Genomic DNA, 20,588 nt, shown 5'->3' on the forward strand with positions numbered 1-20,588 from the left:
GAAATTACATATGCTGCCCCAAGGCTGAAAAAACACTATTAAGAATGGGTAAATAGTAAAATAATACCAATGTGCCTCCCAGTAAAATGAGCCATATCTTCTTCCTAAGGTTGAAAGGCCAAGAGCAAATGGTTTTGAAAAACAACTGGCTGGAGAAGGGGGGGAGTGTAAACAGGGGAAGAGACTTTTTCTTCACGGGGAAGAGACTTTTTCTTCACTTTTTATTTTGAGGCTGTAAACTGTTCCTTCCTTTTACTTTGAGGAGATTTATCCTTCTAAAAAGCTATATATGATAATGTATGAAATATATTAGCTTAAATATATTGGCTTAAATGTAATTATGCAAAGGATTTAAGAAATGCTAGATTCATAGAGTCATATTGCAATAGGAGACCAGAGGGGCAAATGAGCCTAGCCCCCCCCTTGCCAGACAGGAGACGCCATCGAACACTTCTGATATATAGTTGTCAGGCATTTGTTTAAAAGACCCTCAAATGAAGGAGATCTTTCAATGTTGATGTGAACTCAAGATCCTTGACATCTGTTGAACATAAAAATGTAAGATTAAACATTTGTTTTAGAAGGCAATAGGGCAAGAGGTGAGCTGGTAATTAAGATTCCATGTAAGATATATTATTACTTATATGTCAAATATATAGCTCTTTGTCTCCCTTATAAGGATAGGAGGATATGGGTGTATCTTTTTGTGATTAGTTATAGCAATCAGCCAATAGGAAATCCAACCAGGCTGATTGAACAGAGGCAGCCCCAGGAGGAGCAAAGGGGGCTGGATTAAGGGAATATAAGTGCTGGCCATAATGGCAGGAGGCAGGCCAGAGCTTGGTAACCATATACCACTGAGCCTCTCATTTATTTGTCTGACAAATAAATTATTATTTTAATTTCTCTGTTGCTGCGTTGAATATTTCATTCCAGCTAAGCGTTAACCACAAGCAGGGTGCTACATTTTATGGTGCCGTGACTCGGATAAGTGGTCTGCTGGAACGCAGCCCCTTCGCCCTATTGGACAGGGTACAAGAGAGAGGATCTCTAAACTGCTTCCCAGCGCGCACTGGTAAATTTTTCCAGGGGGAACGCAGAAGTCTCGTCTGTCTGATACCCTGCCCACTGACGGCGACGGACCGGGGGGGACCAGAGAAATAAACAGGCAACCAGCTAAGGGTAAGTGCACTAAGGGGTTTTGGCCCTCCAATTAATTGGGAGGAAGAGAAGTCCTGATCAAACTTCTGCGTCTCAGTAAAGGGGAACTGAGTACGCTAGGTGGCTGGGTACATCAGATGGTGATCTGGTGTAGGGCAAAGGGAAGATTGGGAGGTAGAGTGTGGTTGAAGTATCTAGTGCATTGCATGTGTGAGAAAGTACAATGTGTAGCTGACCTAAGTGTGGAGTGAGTACTACTTCATTTCCCAGTAAGGCGTGTGTGTGAGTGACTGAGTGGATACTTCACAGGGCCATACAATGGGAGTTGGGGGTTCAAAGGGGGAAATACACCTCTTGAATGTATGTTAAATAATTTTAAGAAAGCCTTCTCAGGGGCATATGGAGTCAAAATGACGCCAGAGCGCTTGAGAACGTTATGTGAATTAGGGTAGCCAAAACAAAGTACTGGATGGCCATCCCAGGGAACCTTTGATATAAATTTAGTAAGCAAACTTTGGTCTAACATCACCAAAGAAACTGGAGGGTGCCCAGAACAATTTTCATATATAGATTCCTGGCTGAGCACATTAAAAAAAAAAAAATCCTCCATGGATAAGGGAATGCAAAGTCCAACGATGCAAATTATTGGCTGTAAAAGCCGAAGCTAGGAAAGGAATCTTGCCAAATAAACTTAAACCCATTTTTGAGGGACCAGAGGAAGAGGTGCTTCCACCTCCACCCTATGCTCCACAACGAAGGGAGTCTAATCCAAACACTCCACCAGTTGTAACCCCAAGGCAAGAAACTGGAATGAATAATGGGAGTGGAGTCACAGAGCTTGATTCCTTGATAGATTATGATAAATATCTTCAGGAGGCATTGGAGTCCTATAATGAAGCCCAAGCAGAAGTGGTTATTCCACCTGTGAGTCCCAGTAGAACTCCATCTACAGTCTCTTTTAGTGGAACAACTGATTGCCTACCCCAAACCCCTGTACATCCAAGTCCTAGAGAATTATTACAGAAGTTACAGGGAGACCTTAATCGGTCAGCAAGCAATACAGCCAGGCGTATAAAGCTGCTAAAAGAACGCCTTGGGACAAATACCATCCCCTATGATTTGAGGCCCCTAGAGCAAAGTGAAGAAAAAGGTCACGTAGTAGCCCCTCTTAGAAGAGTATTTGATGCACTTGAGGAGCCTGTGCTGGTTAATGGGCAACCTGGACCACGGCCACCTCGAACTTCGACCCTGCAATGTATTCCATTCACAACTACAGATCTGATGAATTGGAAAACACCCCATCCTATTTGGACAGATTGTCGCCAGCTCCTGAATACTCTTTTCACCACTGAGGAAAGGAGAGACATAATTGAAAAGGCACAGATATATTTGCGTGAGCAGGCCAGAGTGGGAAATATTTATAATATTGACCATCATCTCCAGGACAACTTTCCCTTGGAAGATCCTAATTGGGATCCAAACAATGCAATTCACCTGGCCAGGCTTACTACCTACCGCCAGACACTTGTGCAAGGCATCTGCAGGGCATGCCAGAAGCCCACTAATATGTCTAAAGCAGGGGTGTCAAACTCAAATTCATCGGGGGGCCGCATCAACAGTTTGGTCACCCTCAAAGGGTCGGTTGTATCTGTAGGACTATGTGTCCACTCTTTATTTGTATGGTGCATGTATGGGGACATATTTATACTACTGCTGGCATTATATCACTCCGTTTCTCCTCTCTTCTACAATGGGAATAACCATGGCCTACCTCCTAGGATTGTTGTGAGATCACATTAAGTGTGTGCAGTCGGGTACTGCTGCTGCAAGGCTGAAAACAAGAAACCAGCTCCCTAAAATACAAGCTGGCAATAGCCCATTATGTGGGTCAGAGGCGGCTCTGGTGCAAGTTCAGCTTTTCTGCGGAGCTCAGAGAGGCATTTGCCACCCTAACCCACCACGCTCCGTTGGCCCCAGTGTCTGTTGCGTGTGCCCCCGGGGGGGGGGGATGATTGCCACGAGGCTTCCGGCAGGTGCTTCACCCAGGAGGGAGAGGGCCCAGCCTGCCTCCATCTCTTACGGCCCTGCACCCCAGGGACCAGGCCGGGCTGTGCCAAGCCTGCAAAGGAAAAGCACAGGCTGCTTTAATATCCCCATGTGCTTGCTGACCCATAACACTGTTTCGTGTTCGGTGCGCACCCACAAAAAGACTTAAGTTGTCACCTTTTGAGCTCCTGTATGGGAGGCCGCCCTCCTTTGTTCAGGATATTCCAACTGACCTCAAACAAATAGGAGACCATGTGACACAGGGACAAGTGCAATCTCTCCCGTGTTTTTGTCTCTCTCCCGTGTTTGTTTGTTTTTTTTATCTTAACAGGTGGGCCCTCAAGCACACGCCGTGCAGCATTGCCAAGCCGATTCATCAGCTCCAGACTGGCATAGCATATGGGTGAAAGAGTGGAAACGTGATCCACTTGCACCTAAGTGGCGTGGACCTTACACCGTCCTGCTCTCTATTCTAACAGCGGTGAAGGTAGCTGAGGTGACCCCCTGGATTCATCACTCTCGTTTAAAGAAGTCTGAAGGCAGTTGGACATGCAAAGGTGACCCCTCTAATCCTTTAAAACTGACTCTCTCCAAAAACCCCTGTATCTAGCCCTACCGGGAGCGGGTTAGGTCACGGGCAACATTTGACGACCGGCCTGCTGCAGCCACAACCTGGAAGCTGGCTGACCTGCGCACGCCTGAAGCTTGAGGAGCGTCTAAACCAGCAATTGTGAACGGGAAGATTCTCTTATACAATTGATTGACTGCCCCCTTGTGGAACAATTATAAGTGATATTACACATTGGGGATCCTTGGGATATATGTTTTGGTCTTGGTGGTTCCCCATTTCTGTCACTGGGGGAATTATATTGGGACTAATAATTATTTGCTATCACAATAAGGTAATCTTTTGTGGAAGGAATGCATATGCTAGACATCAACATGATTTTATTATTAATCCTGATCCCTTGGGAAGGGGAAGGGTCCATGAATCTGACCAAATTTGCTAAATATGGATTCCGCCATGACCACAATATGTGGGTAGGCTTAGCTGAGATGATAGCCAATGTTGCAAATAGGACTAATTGCCTTGTTTGCTCTCTTGGGCCAGATGATTCAGAGGGAGGTATGCCCTTATTACCAATACCATTAAGTGCCATTGGTATGGTAAGCGAAATGCCACACCAAACAGAAGTACAGAATTTCCCCGGTTGGAACTCAACTAAACCAATACGAGTTATACCTGTGCAAGGGGAAATCTGTGTGCATAAATCATCAGATGCAGCTGACCCTACCATGATAGGCTCTTCTCATTGCCACTATACTTGGGATTATATTAAGAATAGTCAAACCTGGGCAAACGGTACTACGTATCGAACTCGGAATACCTTGCCCTGTGCACCTCCTTTTATTTATGCATGGAAAGTGGTGTGGAACATAACTGTGACAGAAAAAGGCAATCTAACATACTGCACTGTGAACTCTCTACCTCTTTTGATATTTTCGCCTTCTGTACTCCAAGTACCAAAAACCTCAGACCCGATGGTTGTGGTGGATATGTGGAGAATGGGCATACAAGAAACTCCCTTCCAAATGGAGTGGGACTTGTTTCCTGGGATGGGTATTACCACCAATGTGGATTATGCCCACTAGTTCAGCTAAGCGAACACGAAGGAATGCTGATATTTCTCGTATAGCAGGAGGAAGTACCCAAAGTTGGAGCGGTACTGATGATTGGCCGCCAGAGCGCATTATAGCCTATTATGATCCTGCCTCCTGGAATCCTGGTGAGCTCATACAAGGGGCACGGGATCCTATTTATAAACTAAACAGAATAATTCGATTGCAAGCAGTAGTGGAACTTGTAACCAATGCAACGGCCCAGAGTTTGAGACTTATTGCACAACAGTTGGATGAAAGTAGAGCCGCCATTATGCAGCTGAAAATGGGAATGGATTATGTACTTGCCAGGCAGGGAGGCCTATGTGGAGTCTTGAACTTGACAGGGAATGCCTGTTGCTTTAACATTTCTGATAATGGTGAGGCAATCCGTGTGTTGGCTACAAAGATGGAGAATATAGCACATGTCCAAGTATAAACATGGGAAGGATGGGATATGGGATGGCTCACCAATTGGTTACCTAATGTTGCGGGACTCAAAGGGATATTATTGTCTTGCTTGTTTTTCTTGACGGTAGTAATAATGGTTTTATGTATGGTGCCATGTATCATCTCATGTTTTAGAAGTACAATTAGCAAGATGATTTCGAATGAAACTCTACCTCATATCATGGCCCTATACAGAGCTTTACCTCAGGAATATGATGAAGATCAAGCTATCAAGGACGCTTGGTAAGCAAGGTCCTTGAGCTTGAAAGGGGGGAATGTGGCATCTGAATATAGACTGCATTTTTAATCAAGACTTATATTGGCTTATATCTTGATCAGGTTCCTAAATTAAATGGGCTTAGATTTTCAAAGGTTTCATGCCAGGCAGAAAAAAACCTTGGCAAGAGGTTTTCTCCTAAGACAAGAGGGCCCCATTGATGGGAAATTACATATGCTGCCCCAAGGCTGAAAAAACACTATTAAGAATGGGTAAATAGTAAAATAATACCAATGTGCCTCCCAGTAAAATGAGCCATATCTTCTTCCTAAGGTTGAAAGGCCAAGAGCAAATGGTTTTGAAAAACAACTGGCTGGAGAAGGGGGGGAGTGTAAACAGGGGAAGAGACTTTTTCTTCACGGGGAAGAGACTTTTTCTTCACTTTTTATTTTGAGGCTGTAAACTGTTCCTTCCTTTTACTTTGAGGAGATTTATCCTTCTAAAAAGCTATATATGATAATGTATGAAATATATTAGCTTAAATATATTGGCTTAAATGTAATTATGCAAAGGATTTAAGAAATGCTAGATTCATAGAGTCATATTGCAATAGGAGACCAGAGGGGCAAATGAGCCTAGCCCCCCCCTTGCCAGACAGGAGACGCCATCGAACACTTCTGATATATAGTTGTCAGGCATTTGTTTAAAAGACCCTCAAATGAAGGAGATCTTTCAATGTTGATGTGAACTCAAGATCCTTGACATCTGTTGAACATAAAAATGTAAGATTAAACATTTGTTTTAGAAGGCAATAGGGCAAGAGGTGAGCTGGTAATTAAGATTCCATGTAAGATATATTATTACTTATATGTCAAATATATAGCTCTTTGTCTCCCTTATAAGGATAGGAGGATATGGGTGTATCTTTTTGTGATTAGTTATAGCAATCAGCCAATAGGAAATCCAACCAGGCTGATTGAACAGAGGCAGCCCCAGGAGGAGCAAAGGGGGCTGGATTAAGGGAATATAAGTGCTGGCCATAATGGCAGGAGGCAGGCCAGAGCTTGGTAACCATATACCACTGAGCCTCTCATTTATTTGTCTGACAAATAAATTATTATTTTAATTTCTCTGTTGCTGCGTTGAATATTTCATTCCAGCTAAGCGTTAACCACAAGCAGGGTGCTACACTTTGACCTCATTCCAGCTCAGACTCCATTTTAAACTGGACTAAAGTATGTCTTTGCAACTGGATTACCATTTTAAGCCTGGCAGAACAAAAGTATCTGTTACTCTTCAACAAGAATTCTGAGTGAGTAAATGTTATTTTTAACTTATACAAGACTGTTTGTGTTAGCATTGTTTTGAGGGGGAGAAAGGTGTGGGGGGGTGAATATCAGGAGAATCCAGTCTGCCTTAAAGCATCCTGGATTACAAACTAAAAGGCTAAAACTAGACTATCTAAGCTTCCCTTTTAAGCAGCATTGGTGTGCACTATGCTGAAATAAGAAATAAGGCCTGTCTGTTTCTCCTCAAACCATAAGCTGTTTTTGTCCAGTTTGCTCAGTAAAATCTTAATGGCATTTTCCTTTCTGCAGTCAGGCTCCATTTGTATTTTGCTAACTTAGGGTTGCACTATACAGTGTTACTTCAGGTTACATACGCTTCAGGTTACAGACTCCGCTAACCCAGAAATAGTGCTTCAGGTTAAGAACTTTGCTTCAGGTTGAGAACAGAAATCGTGCTCCGGCGGCGCGACAGCAGCAGGAAGCCCCATTAGCTAAAGTGGTGCTTCAGGTTAAGAACAGTTTCAGGTTAAGTACGGACCTCCGTAACGAATTAGGTACTTAACCCGAGGTACCAATGTAAATACAAAGTACACCTAAGTGAAGATAGATAATAATGTTCTTTGTCTCAAGAGTGCAGTTATCATGTTAGAGCCTGGGTGTTTAAAGTACTTAATCACACAGTGGCTTACTGTCAGAAGTCCTTTTTATCTACAAACATAGGAAGCTGCCTTATACTGAGTCAGTCCATTGGCCTATCTAGCTCAGCATTGTCTACACTGAGTGGTAGTGACTCTTCATAGTGTTTCAGGGAGGGTTCTCTCCCAGCCTTATCTAGAGATGCCAGGAATTGAACCTAGGGCCTTCTGCAAGCAGACAAGATCCTCTGCCACAGAGTGTAGCTGGCAATAGAATTACAAACAATAGCAGGGCCATCTTCCTGGACTACCATATATGCTTCAGAACAGGTATCAGAATATAGTTTTTGTGGAACTTTTGTGGCTTGCTGCGTCCATCACATCAGGCTGCATGTTCAGTTTTAAGGTGAAACATACAGAAGTGAACAGGATGAGCTAGCAGGTGCATTGTCTGAGAAAGAACCTTACTTTTAGATTATTTGAATGCTGCTCATGGTATCCAGTGCTGTGTATATGTTCTGTGCTTTGGAAAAGATTCCTGTAACTTTGGAAAAGGCAGTTAATGTCAGTGGGAAAGAAAAACACATCAGTTGGAGAAATTGCTTGAATATGGAGGTGTGAGAAAAGCCGAGGCCTGGTTATTAAGTTCTTCCTTTCTGGTGATGAAGTTGAGTTTCCTGCATTTGGAGAAACCGTGGGGTTCAGCACATCCAGAGTGCAATGGATGAGCCTCACCTAGAGAAGCCTCTTTCTGGAGATCAGTAGGGATCCTGGCAGCTGTGTTAGGCTAAGAGGTTGCCCTATATTAAGGTCCCAGCAGAAGAATGTTACACAAGCAAGTTTTGAAAACTAGTGAAGCTGTCCAAGCAGCCAGAAGTGTGACAGGTGGAGCTTTTGTGTCAGAGGAAGATTACACCCAGCAGCTGGATGGGGTTGTGAGTGAATTTGGCTGCGGTGGAGGTTTAGGGAATTTGGCCTGAGGTAAAAACCTTTTAGAGGCTGATGTCAGCAACCCTGTCTCTTGAGACCTTACAAACTGCAATTAAGCACGTTTAAGGCTCCAAAGTAAATATCACTGCTTTCTTTCGAACATAATATCCTTTAATAAACAATCTCATTTAATAGTTCCTTCTGTCTCCAGTGTTGGTGTCAATTTCACACCTAAGCCTACTATATCAAACTACTAGGGGGTTTTAAAAGTATTTCTAAGGGAGTGCGTGGCCATGGAAAAGGTCACATTATGGAAATCTTGAGTTAGCTTGGTGGGGTGCACCAAAGACCCTGAAATATAAAAACCAAAGAAGCACAAATATGTAAAACATGTTTATAATCATGGCACGATGCCAAACTACAGTGACATCTATCATGTCTCATTTCCATGATGGTCCTTATCATAAGAGCATTCAGGATCAGACCAATGGCTCATCTAGGCCAGCATCCTTTTCTCACTGTGGCCAACCAGATGCCTGTAGGAAACCTGCAAGCAGGATTTGAGCACAAGGGCGCTTTCCCCTCCTGTGGTTTGCAGCAACTGGTATTCAGAAGCATTACTGCCTCCTACTGTGGAGGGAGAACATAGCCTTCAATAGCCCTCTCTTAAATGAATTTGCTAATCCTCTTTTAAAGACATCTAGGTTGGTGGCCATCTCTCCCTTGTCTGAAGTTTCGGGGGGAGGGGAACCCACATGTTTTTGCAGACTTTCCAGGAAAGAGTGGCAATGAGAGAGAAAAGGTGGGGAAGCAAGAGAAAGCCCAGAGAATTCTAGGAGATAGGCCAAATCTCACAAAGCCTGGGGGTGGGGGGAATCTGTTTGGTTAGTAAAAGAAAATGCTGTCATTTGGTATGGTTTTCATAATCTCAGGACCTCCAAATTTCATGTTTCATTTACCTCCTGGATTTAAAAATGGTGAGAAGTGACAGTACAAATTCTGCTCTTCTAATTAAAACCTCTTCTGTCTCTTTCCATTCGGTTCCTCTGGCAACACAGATCACAGGCTTCAGGATGACAGGATAGCAGGCGGCGTCTTTTCACGCAGATCAGGGACTAGAGTAGGATGGGCATTTGCTTGATTTTTTCCCCCTTAACTAGCAAAAAGATGGTACAAAATTTTGTTCAGTTTTTGCAATAACTAACCTATAGAATTATTACAAAATGATTACAAGTACAGAAGAATTAGTGTTGGCTGTCAACAATTATTATATTACAATGTGGAATGTTTGAGCCCTTTGATTTATGTAAATCATATTTGAAGATGTGTGAAACTTATTTTGCTATTAATTAATAAAAGGCCATTAGGATGTGTGTGTGTTTTTTTTAAGTGCTAACACCCCCCCCTTTTACCCTTTTATTTATTTGTTGTTTACAAGTGCATGCTAATTCTTTCATTCAAAACCTGAAAGGATTGAGAGCAATCTCCTGCGCTTAGCACACCTTGTAGCACAATTTTTACTAAGCCTATAGTGAACTCAATGGGACTTATTTTTAGTGTACAGGTAAAGGATTGTGATGTCAATTATTTGCATTACTTCAATTGTAGCCTTCCCCCCCTCCCCCCCAAATGGTTTGGCAGAAGGCAAGGGATGTGATGCGTATGGCATTGTTGTAGGGGGCAGGGGGATAGGAAGATCTTAGAAGGGATTTCAAGCAGGAACCTTAGTTGATTTGTGGCAAATTCAAAGAAATTCAGGCTCCTAACTGGTTCAAAGATGTAATCTTCTAGTAGAAGCAGCTTCTCCATACTATCTGCTGCTTATCCTACCGGAGATTTCTCAGTTGTCACTTAGAGTAAGCAAATCTGCCTTCCCCTCCCTGTTTTCTGTTGTTCTCCCTAGGTGATAAAATAATTTGAGTTTAATCTACAGTAAAGTTGTGTCCATGTGTCTGGGGCAAATATGGGGAGGTGGGTCAGGTGTATATATGCAGGCACACACACCCCCAACATGCCCCTTGCCTGCTGACTCCACTGTAGACCTTCTTGTGTTCAACAAAAAGGTCTGAACAGGATTCTAAGTGCATTAGGTGAATGTGCTCAGACGCCTCTCAGTGGCTGGGAACGCTGCTAATACAAGGTTTCCAGCTACAGAGCTAATTCTCCTCCTCCTCCTCCTCTGCACACCTCCAAATTCTGCTCCAGAAAGGGGGCCCCCTCCTAACTCCCCAGAGCTGCTTTTGAGAATGAGCAGGGCACAGTGCCGGTGGAGCTGCAGTGTTGCACAGAGTCCTATGGAACTCCACCCTGAGTGCATGTTAACATTTCCCAGCTGATGAAATAGAACAGGAAAGCTGGAAGCACAATGAAATCTATGCCTGACAGAAATCTCCAGCTTGTGGACTATGGCAGTTGCTGCTAACCAGCTTTGCAGCTACTTTCGGCGCCTCTTCTCTTTAGTTTTCTTCCTGTAATTCACAAGCAAACAGAAGATGCATTCAGCAGCCTTTAATATTACTCCCCTCTGAATGACTGAAAATCTATTTTCATTGACTGGACAGCAGGCAGAAATGGTGATTCTGCAGCTGTCTCTTAGGACAATATGTAAAGTATGTTTGGCATGCTGGATGCCTTGTTGTCTAGCTATCCAATAGAGAATTCCCTAGAACAGGATGTCAGATATAAGGACACCCCGCTTAAACCGGCCTGTCATATATAACAGTGCAGCCCTTTTGTTTTGCTTTTCCTTCCTGTGCTTTTCCTTCCTTCTTGCCATGGAAAGCCATGATTAAAATGGATGCAAGGTGCTGAACCGGAAAGACAGGAAGTCCACTTCTAGATTTCCTGTGGTGAACTGGAACAAGAACAAAAATCTAGGCTAGAGTGGCCTGGAGGAGTGGGTTTATAGGGGTCACAGAGACTTAAAAATGGGTCATGGCATGGCCTGCCATCAGAAGACCCAAGCAACGTATGGGAGTTTATAGGTGGAGCCAGTGAGTGTGATATTCTCCATTCCACAGATCCTTACATTTACTGGTAGTTGTTTATGCTGAGCTGCTACTCAATAGATGAAGCAAATGAGTAATTCAGTATGAGCTTCATAACTTCATAATGTGAATACAGCATGTAATCAAGTACTGAATAGGTTTGATTTTATTTATTGCCGTTCTAAACATATGAGGAGGGAGATACCAAAGTTTGCATGACCTTCAGGTCTTAGGAGGGAAATGGAAAAAGTTAGCTTTAGGATCGAGGGTGATTCCTCTGTTCTTCTAACTGATGTTCAAAATTCATGCTACTCATTAATAAAACAGAAACAGCAAAAAATCTTGATTACACATCTCCTCTGTGACATCTAGACCTTTAAATATGTGTAGAATTCAACGCAATGCATATAGATGTATATATTTCTCAAAAAACAGTATTTCATTTGAATCACACACATATTTAAGGGTCAATCTAAATGCAACAGAAGTGATGCATGATGAATATCTTTTACGGCTTTCGTTTTACTGATGTTCAGAATTTATGCTACTAATTAGTACAACAAAAAATGTTACACAGATATTTTCTCTGTCACATCTAGATTGACCCTTAAATGTGCATGTAAATATGACTTTACACATATTTAAGGTTGAAATTTCTCTGTATAAGCACTGGAGCGCTGGCAGATCTCCAGGCTGGCAATCATGTCTTTTTTCTAATTTATAAGAAATTATGAGTTTCTCATTTGATCTCAGGCTAGTTTACTGTGTAGATAAGCCATCCTGTAAATGTTTCATGCAGATTCATTCTGAAGCAGACCGGACACAGGCTAGAGTTCAACATCGAGCCTACCAAGTGACAATGGCGACGGCAAAGAGGACCTTCTTCACCGCCTCCATTGCATCTGCAGAAAACAGTAGCAGGAGACTCTTTCAGGTGGTTCACAATCTATCATAACCACCTTCGTCACCAGGGCCTGGTAGGGACCCCAAGATCTCCTGCAATGCTTTTGCAAAGTTTTTTTGCAGATAAAGTCGCTCAGATTTGGAAGGAGATAGACGAGGATGTGGATAGGCTGGTTGGACGAGTGAAACCGACCACCTGTCTCCTTGATTCTTGCCCATCCTGGCTAATAAAAGCGAGCAGGGAAGGGCTGGGTGATGGGCTCTGCGGGGTGGTGAATGCTTCCATCTGCGAGGGAGCCTTCCCAGACCTACTGAAAGAGGCGGTCATTAAACCGCTTCTTAAAAAAACATCTTTAGACCCAGCCAATATGCCCGACTATCACCTAATCTCAAATCTACCAATCTTGGGCAAGGTGATTGAGCGGGTGGTTGCTGAACAACTCCAAGCACACCTGGAGGATGCGGACCATTTGGATCCCTTCCAATCGGGATTCAGGCCTCACCATGGGACTGAAACTGCCTTGGTCACACTGGTCGATGATCTCCAGCGGGCTAGGGATAAAGGTGAGAGCTGTTTCCTAGTTTTGCTGGATCTCTCAGTGGCCTTTGCCACCATTGACCATAACATCCTTCTGGACCGTCTAGAGGGGCTGAGAGCTGGAGGCACTGTTATACAGTGGTTCCACTCCTTCCTCCTGGGCCGTGTTCAGAAAGTGGTGGGGGGGATGAGTGTTCAGACCCCTGGGCTCTCATTTGTGGGGTGCCTCAGGGTTCTGTCCTCTCCCCCATGCTTTTCAACATCTACATGCAGCCGCTGGGAGAGATCATCAGAGGGTTAGGGCTGGGTGTTCATCAGTATGCGGATGATACCCAGCTCTACCTCTCTTTCAAATCAGAACCAGTGAAGGCAGTGAAGGTCCTGTGTGAGTGTCTGGAGGCTGTTGGAGGATGGATGGTGGCTAACAGATTGAGGTTGAATCCTGACAAGACAGAAATAGTGTTTTGGGGGGACAGAGGGCGGGTGGGTTTGGGGGACTCCCTGGTCCTGAATGAGATAACTGTGCCCCTGAAGGACCAGGTGCGCAGCCTGGGAGTCATTTTGGACTCACAGCTGTCCATGGAGGTGCAGGTTAATTCTGTGTCCAGGGCGGCTGTCTACCAGCTCCATCTGGTACGCAGGCTGAGACCCTACCTGCCTGCGGACTGTGTCGCCAGAGTGGTGCATGCTCTAGTTATCTCCCACTTGGACTACTGCAATGCGCTCTGTGTGGGGCTACCTTTGAAGGTGACCCGGAAATTGCAGTTAATCCAGAATGTGGCAGCTAGACTGGTGACTGGGAATGGCCTCCAGGACCATATAACACTGGTCCTGAGAGATCTGCATTGGCTGCCAGTACATTTCCGAGCACAATTCAAAGTGTTGGTGCTGACCTTTAAAGCCCTAAACAGCCTCGGTCCTGTATTCCTGAAGAAGCGTCTCCACCCCCATCGTTCAGCCCGGACACTGAGATCCAATACCGAGGGCCTTCTGGAGGTTCCCTCATTGAGAGAAGTTAGGTTACAGAGAACCAGACAGAGGGCCTTCTCAGTAGTGGTGCCCACCCTGTGGAACGCCCTCCCATCAGATGTCAAGGAAATAAGCAGCTATTCTCTTTTTTAAAGACATCTGAAGGCAGCCCTGTTTAGGGAAGTTTTTAATATTTAATGCTGTATTGTTTTTAACACTCGATTTGGAGCCACCCAGAGTGGCTGGGAAAACTCAGCCAGATGGGTGGGATAGAAATAATAAATTATTATTATTATTATTATTATTATTATTATTATTATTATTATTAAGGCAAGGTTTAAATCCATTCAATAAATACAATGAATTATAATAATCTAATAATCCTAACAAGGATTGCTGCTTTGATAACAAGTCTGAACTGATAGTTCTGAGACAGCAGATGATGTTCATTTCCTTTTTCACTGAATTATTATTTCCTTTCCTGCCACTATAGTTAGTACAAACTGCTCAGACGTTTATCTACCGGACATTTGACATCTTCATGCTAATGGCTGGGGCCAGGTTACACACATATTTTTCATGTTCTTTGGCAGCGCATTTTACCTATTGTGCATTGAAAGAAATGCAGCATTAGATAGGAAGCCTGCAAGTAGCACCAGATTTTAGTTGTTTTTATTGCACAGCATTTTATATTGAAAGCACTGTAAACGTTATTTCCTTAGGCACTTCAGATGTCTGCTGCATTGCTTCTCATGGTATAAACTCTGTACAGAAAAGAAGTGTTCAAAAGCTGGCATTTGTTTTTTCGTCTTTACACCAAATAGGATGACCAGACAGCCTCCTTTTTGGAAGACAGTCCTTTAGCTGAACGTATCCTCTATTTGAAGGGTTGCTGAGTTCAGGTCAGATTTAAATGCAAATCATAGAATCATAGAGTTGGAAGGACCATGAGGACCATTCTAGTCCAACCCTCTGCAATGCAGGAACATGCAGGTGTCCCTTATGGGAATCGAACCTGCAACCTTGGTGTTATCAGCACCATACTCTAACCAGCTGAGCTATCAGTGGACCAAAGAACTGTAAGAAGGAAGAGCAGGGGGAGAAAGGTGTCAATCCGCTGTTAGCATCTGAACAGTAGACTGAGCAGGTTCAGTCATAGTCTTATTTCCCACTATGGTGAGTTGTATTGTACAATAGTTCCATTTCAATTATTGGTTTTATTTATTACTTATATTCCACTTTTCCGACAATACATGTAATTTTTTGTAAACTGTTCTGTCAGTATTCACCCAGTTATTGTTAAAGTGTTTTCTGTAGAACTGCTCCACTTGATTTTGAACATCTACGTATTTATCACACCCTTTGGTCATGCTTGGCAGTAAATATCTGTACACGATCATGCTTGCATCTGCAGAAGCAGAGGAAAGCTTCAGTCTGCATTAACAGCAATATAGTACCATTCCCCTCCATGGCTGCACTAACCCAACCCTGAATTGCAATAATGGAGGGAAATAACAAATACCAAACTCAAATATTTTAAAGTAAATGCAATAGTTGTGCATAGTGATGCCTCTCAGTTCTTCTGAGCAATATGATTGTGCTATTGCTTTATAACAATACACTTATATAGAGAATAAGAGATTGCAAGTGTGTTGTATTTTACGGGAAGGGATTCAAGTGCATGCCAGAACTGGAGGACTGTGCAATTAGATTAGATTAAGCAGAACAAATCAACTTTTGCAGTTTAGAAAGTGACAGGGAAATGCATTTGTGGGGTAAATAGAAGATGAAGACACACAAACACCCCACAAGCAAATCAGGATGAATGTCCATTGTCATATAACCACCCACAAAAATAAAACACAGAATGGATGTTCAATAAAAGTCCGTGACGATTGTCTAACCACTGTCAGCGGCTTCATTTTCATAAACAGCCTTCAGCTACAAAATCGTCTTTTTTTCAGAACAATACAATGAACAAGGTCATAGGAAAGAATCATATGAGGAAATAAAGGCTAAGAACTTCCTTTGGAAAGGGTTCCTTTAGTAGTAAAACAGGAAATTATTCATTCTTCCTCTTGGTAGCTGATGGAAAGTCCAGGGAGTGTTTTATAAACACATGCAAAAATGTACTATCTGGCACTTTCATTACTGTATTCTGTAAACATTGCTTCACTACATAATCCATGCTCAGTCCTGCCTGGTCACTCAGAACAATCAAGTTTATGCACAACCCCAAACTAATGCAGCCAAACACTTCTCCTCTCATTCTTCAAGTTGCTCACATATGTCAAATACCTTCCAAGAATGAATGGAGCTATGTAACCTGCTCCTGTGCACATTTTCTTGGATGTAAACACAACTGTGTTCAACTGTTGGTGGCGTCCTTCTGTCTCGAGACAATGGAATAGTGCACCATCAGTGGTAATGTCAAACCACAGGACGTATACAGTGCCTGCTGTGACTGTAGAGACCAATTCAGAAGAGATATGTTCTATTGCAGCTGGGGCAGATGAAGGCATCTGGTTTAGCTAGTGCAAATGCACCATGGCATTTATTACCAAATAAGTGGGCACAGGATTATAGCCTTAATGCCCAAAAATTATAAGCAAAAGAAAATTGGTTGCATAGGAACTGCTCCTTTAGTTAAGTGTGCAAAATGAACAACCCACTAATATACATTTGACCTATAGGGACGCGGGTGGCGCTGTGGGTTAAACCACAGAGCATACGACCTGCCGATCAGAAGGTCAGCGGTTCGAATCCCCGCGACGGGGTGAGCTCCCGTTGCTCGGTCCCTGCTCCTGCCAACCTAGCAGTTCGAAAGCACGTCAAAGTGCAAGTAGATAAATAGGTACCGCTCTGGCGGGAAGGTAAACGGTGTTTCCGTGCGCTGCTCTGGTTCGCCAGAAGCGGCTTAGTCATGCTGGCCACATGACCCGGAAGCTGTACGCCGGCTCCCTCGGCCAGTAAAGCGAGATGAGCGCCGCAACCCCAGAGTCGGTCACGACCGGACCTAATGGTCAGGGGTACCTTTACCTTTACCTTTATACATTTGACCAGTAGGGGCTGAATCAGTGACCACAAGTTTTGGCTCACATTGGTAGCTAGCCATTATTTGTTACTGCCACTGACCCCATCTTTCCTCCAAGTTCTGTTCATGGGATGAACAGAAGTTTCAGGGAGAAGGAGCAGGGTTTCACCTCTAACTCCGATCTGTACTTTTTCCACAGCATATATTTAAAGCACATTTAAAGCACATGGCTTCCTGCAGTGAATCCTGGGAATGGTAGTTTACCTCTTCACAGATCAGCAGTTCCCACCATCTGTAACAAACTACAGTTCCCATGATTTTTGGGGGGAGAGAACCGTGTGTGTTATATGCTTTAAATGCATTGTGCGGGTGTGACTGTGTCTCTGAAGCACAACACTGTCAGAGATAAACCCTGCCTCTTCTCTAAAGCCACTTGCAGACAACCAATTTAATGAGCACTGAGTTTGATTCCCCCCCCCCCGAGAGATTAAACAACATTGGCTGTTTAATGAGCATTTATCCTGATTTGCTTGTAGATAGATTAGACCATGTTTCATTAGGCAACTGTTATCCCACACCTTCTAATGTATTTTCTCATCACTTTCCTTGTCACAAAAAACTCCAGTCTTTGTAGGGCTTGTTCTGCAAAGGCTGCAAACCAGCTTTAATTGTGCAGCCTAAGTTTGCTGGGATGTAAATCTCACCCTAAAATTGTGGTGCTCTGAAAGCACCATAAGTTTAAGGCTCAAGATAAAGCAGCAGAGCTATCGCAGTATGAAGTTAAAAACCAAGGGAGGGACAAAGGGAAGGGGAGCATGGTCACCATGACTATCAAATTTGTGGGTTTTTGAGCTTAATAAGCTTCCTGCTTTTATTGCCTGCCAGGAATGGCAGAAACGAGGACATTGCTAGTGGACTGGGTTTGCCATAATGGGTCCCAAGTTCTGCAGGTCTGTCTTAGAATATTGCATGTTTGGAGTGCAGTGTAAAGCAAATATATTTGTCTGCCAAAAGTGAGACTATACTTCTTTAAAAGAAGCCGAGAGTCAACAAATGTTGGATGTGGGCAATCTTCTCCCCCAATGGTTATCCTGAGCTGAACTGCTTCTGATTTCTGACGACGTGATCCTTGTATACTCAGAAGTAAGTCCTACTGAATTCAGTGGGGCTTACTCCATGGCAAGTAGAGTAAGAATGGCAGCCTGAGGTCACATGTTCACTATACAGTACATTTATACGACATGGCTTTCCCCCCAAGAATTCTGGGAACTGTGGTTTGTTAAGGGTGCTAGGAATTGTAACTCTGTGAGGGTTAACAGTGGTGTAGCATGGAGGGGGGGCATGGGGCGGTTGTCTAGGGCACAAAATTGTTAGGGCTGCAACATTTCAACACCTGGTGCTGCCTCAATACAGCTGCAAACTTCCATCACTGAGCTGCATTGAAAATGGCTTCTCCATGCGAACAAACAAGTGGTCTCTCCAGACAACGGAACAACTTTTCTTATTTCTGTGACTGCGATCTCCTGGGTGACGCAGATGCTGTTAGGCAGTTGAATGCACATGCGTACTCTGTTTCCCTCCCTTGCCCCCCCCTCCACATGGCCCTGGGCCCTGGCAACCCATATTACACCACTGAGGTGTAAACTAAAGGTCCCAGGATCCTTTGAGCTCAGTCATGTGCTTTAAAAACATGGTGTTAATGTGACCTGCATCTCACAGGTACTCTTGTAAAGCTGCATAGGATAAATCAGGGATGGGGATGTGTGGCCCCTTCCAGAAAGCTTCTAATGCAATTGTATACCAATTGGACAGATGCTAACACTGGAACCAAATATTGTATTCTATAGTATTCTAGCTCCCAACACATCCTATAATTTCACATTTATTGATAAGGGTATTTTTGACCCTGCTAGCATCACTCCTTTAACTCTTGTCTATGAAGGCTAAACAGAGCTATATTGCCAGATATGAAGAAGCAAAGGAAGGGATGGAAAGCTACTGCTTAAGTAGGCCTTACACTTTAAGTGAAATTGGTCTCTCCTCCCTTCCCAGGTTTGTACTGAGTCATCTGTGCAGCAGTTTATCTTCAAGGCTTTTGGCCTTTTCCATGCTTATCTGAAATGACAGGCTACACATTTATTGTTTGTATTCTTTTGCATGCTTTTCCTGACATGCATTAGGTGGGGTGGGGGAAAGGTAGCCTATAGCTTTCTCTTTGCAAATTTCATGACATTACCATAGGATCTGTGCTGTTTTCAGCAGTAATCGTCATGCCTCCATCCACCTAAAATGTTAAGGTGCTTGCTGGTTTTTAAAAGGCAGCTGCCAGGCATATTTATATATTCAGCCTTCACACATAACTGAAGGCAGCTTGCCCAAGTATTCTACAGGATCGTTCTGATTAACTCCCCGAGTTCAAAGGCAACCCAGACTCCCAGCACCTTTCCCCTTACATTTGGAACTATTCACCCTGTGTGACCCACAACTGGGTGAAGTGTATTTTTACCCAGGAGTGAAAGGCATTGAAAATACAAGCACCTGTCACATAACTCTACCAAAAACATTGGAGTGACATGAGCCTGTAAGGAGCCCCATGCATTTGATGACATCAGCGACTGGTGGTTTCTTTTGCTGTTGTTCTTGACAGAAAACACTCTGATACATGAAACTAACTGATGCTTCAACTGTAAGTACAATACATATTTTCTTTCTGTGGGTGCAGGTTAATAGCATGTCCAGAATGTGCACCTAAATCTCAAATTCACCTGACGTCACCTCTTTTGCTGTTTCCATATGAGCTAGCTATCCTAAGAGCCAGGTCTGTCGATTTCGATTAATTTAAATGTTTTTGAAAATGGTTCATGTTTTGGAAATGTGAGTAATAAAAATGTGATATACATTTTTTTGACACTTTGTGTGAATATGTGTGCTCCTTTATTGATGAGAAATATATGTTTTGAACACTACACCCCGTGAATGCTTAAGGGAAATTAATTCTTAGAGTGGGCAATAATGGCTGAAGTTCCTTTGGCTGGTTTCCTGCCATACTGAGTGTCTTTTTCACTTACCATGGAAGATGTGCACCTACTTCTTCTTTTATTTATGTATCATGTGGCTAGAATAATAGAACTAACCTCTCTAAGCAAACATGATTGGATGTAGCATCACCCACAGTCCCCACGTTGGTTTGTTAAGTTGTATATTGGGAGTCAAGTTTGCAAATGAATTTCCTTAAATTAGCCATGCGTGCTTGAGAGTTAGTAAAATTGTGAGCGTAGCTTCATTTCAGTGAAACACACCACAGCCTAGTGGCTACAGAGCAAATTGCAACTTCACTGCCAGGAGTATTGGCTGTGCCCACATTGCCAGCTTTGAAAACAGCCAGGTTGATCCTCTTCTTGGTTCAGATCAAAGTGGTTTGGGGAAGGGGGGGGAATGCATCAAAACGCAGCATTTCAGAAGAAGTGAGGGGATAGATATGAGATGGAAACTGGTGGAAGCTAACTGTGTCTGAAGCAGCGGTTGGAACGCTCTGAATACAGAGTGGGGGTGTGTACATCGCCATTGTCTGAATACAGTCCAGAGAGCGAGCTGCATTACTCACAGTTACCCAGTCTCCTTTACAGTCACATAAACCCAGTGAAGAGTCACTGCAACAAACCCAGATGCCAGCTCTGTGCTGATACCCACTGCACTGTAGTAGCAGCACTGTTACAGCTTCTTATAGTACCTGCCCTAACATCAGGTCTCATTCTCCAATGGGTGTGTGC

The sequence above is a fragment of the Podarcis melisellensis genome (assembly GCF_964234715.1).
Source record: "Podarcis melisellensis genome assembly, chromosome: 7".
NCBI classification, from domain to species: domain Eukaryota; kingdom Metazoa; phylum Chordata; class Lepidosauria; order Squamata; family Lacertidae; genus Podarcis; species Podarcis melisellensis.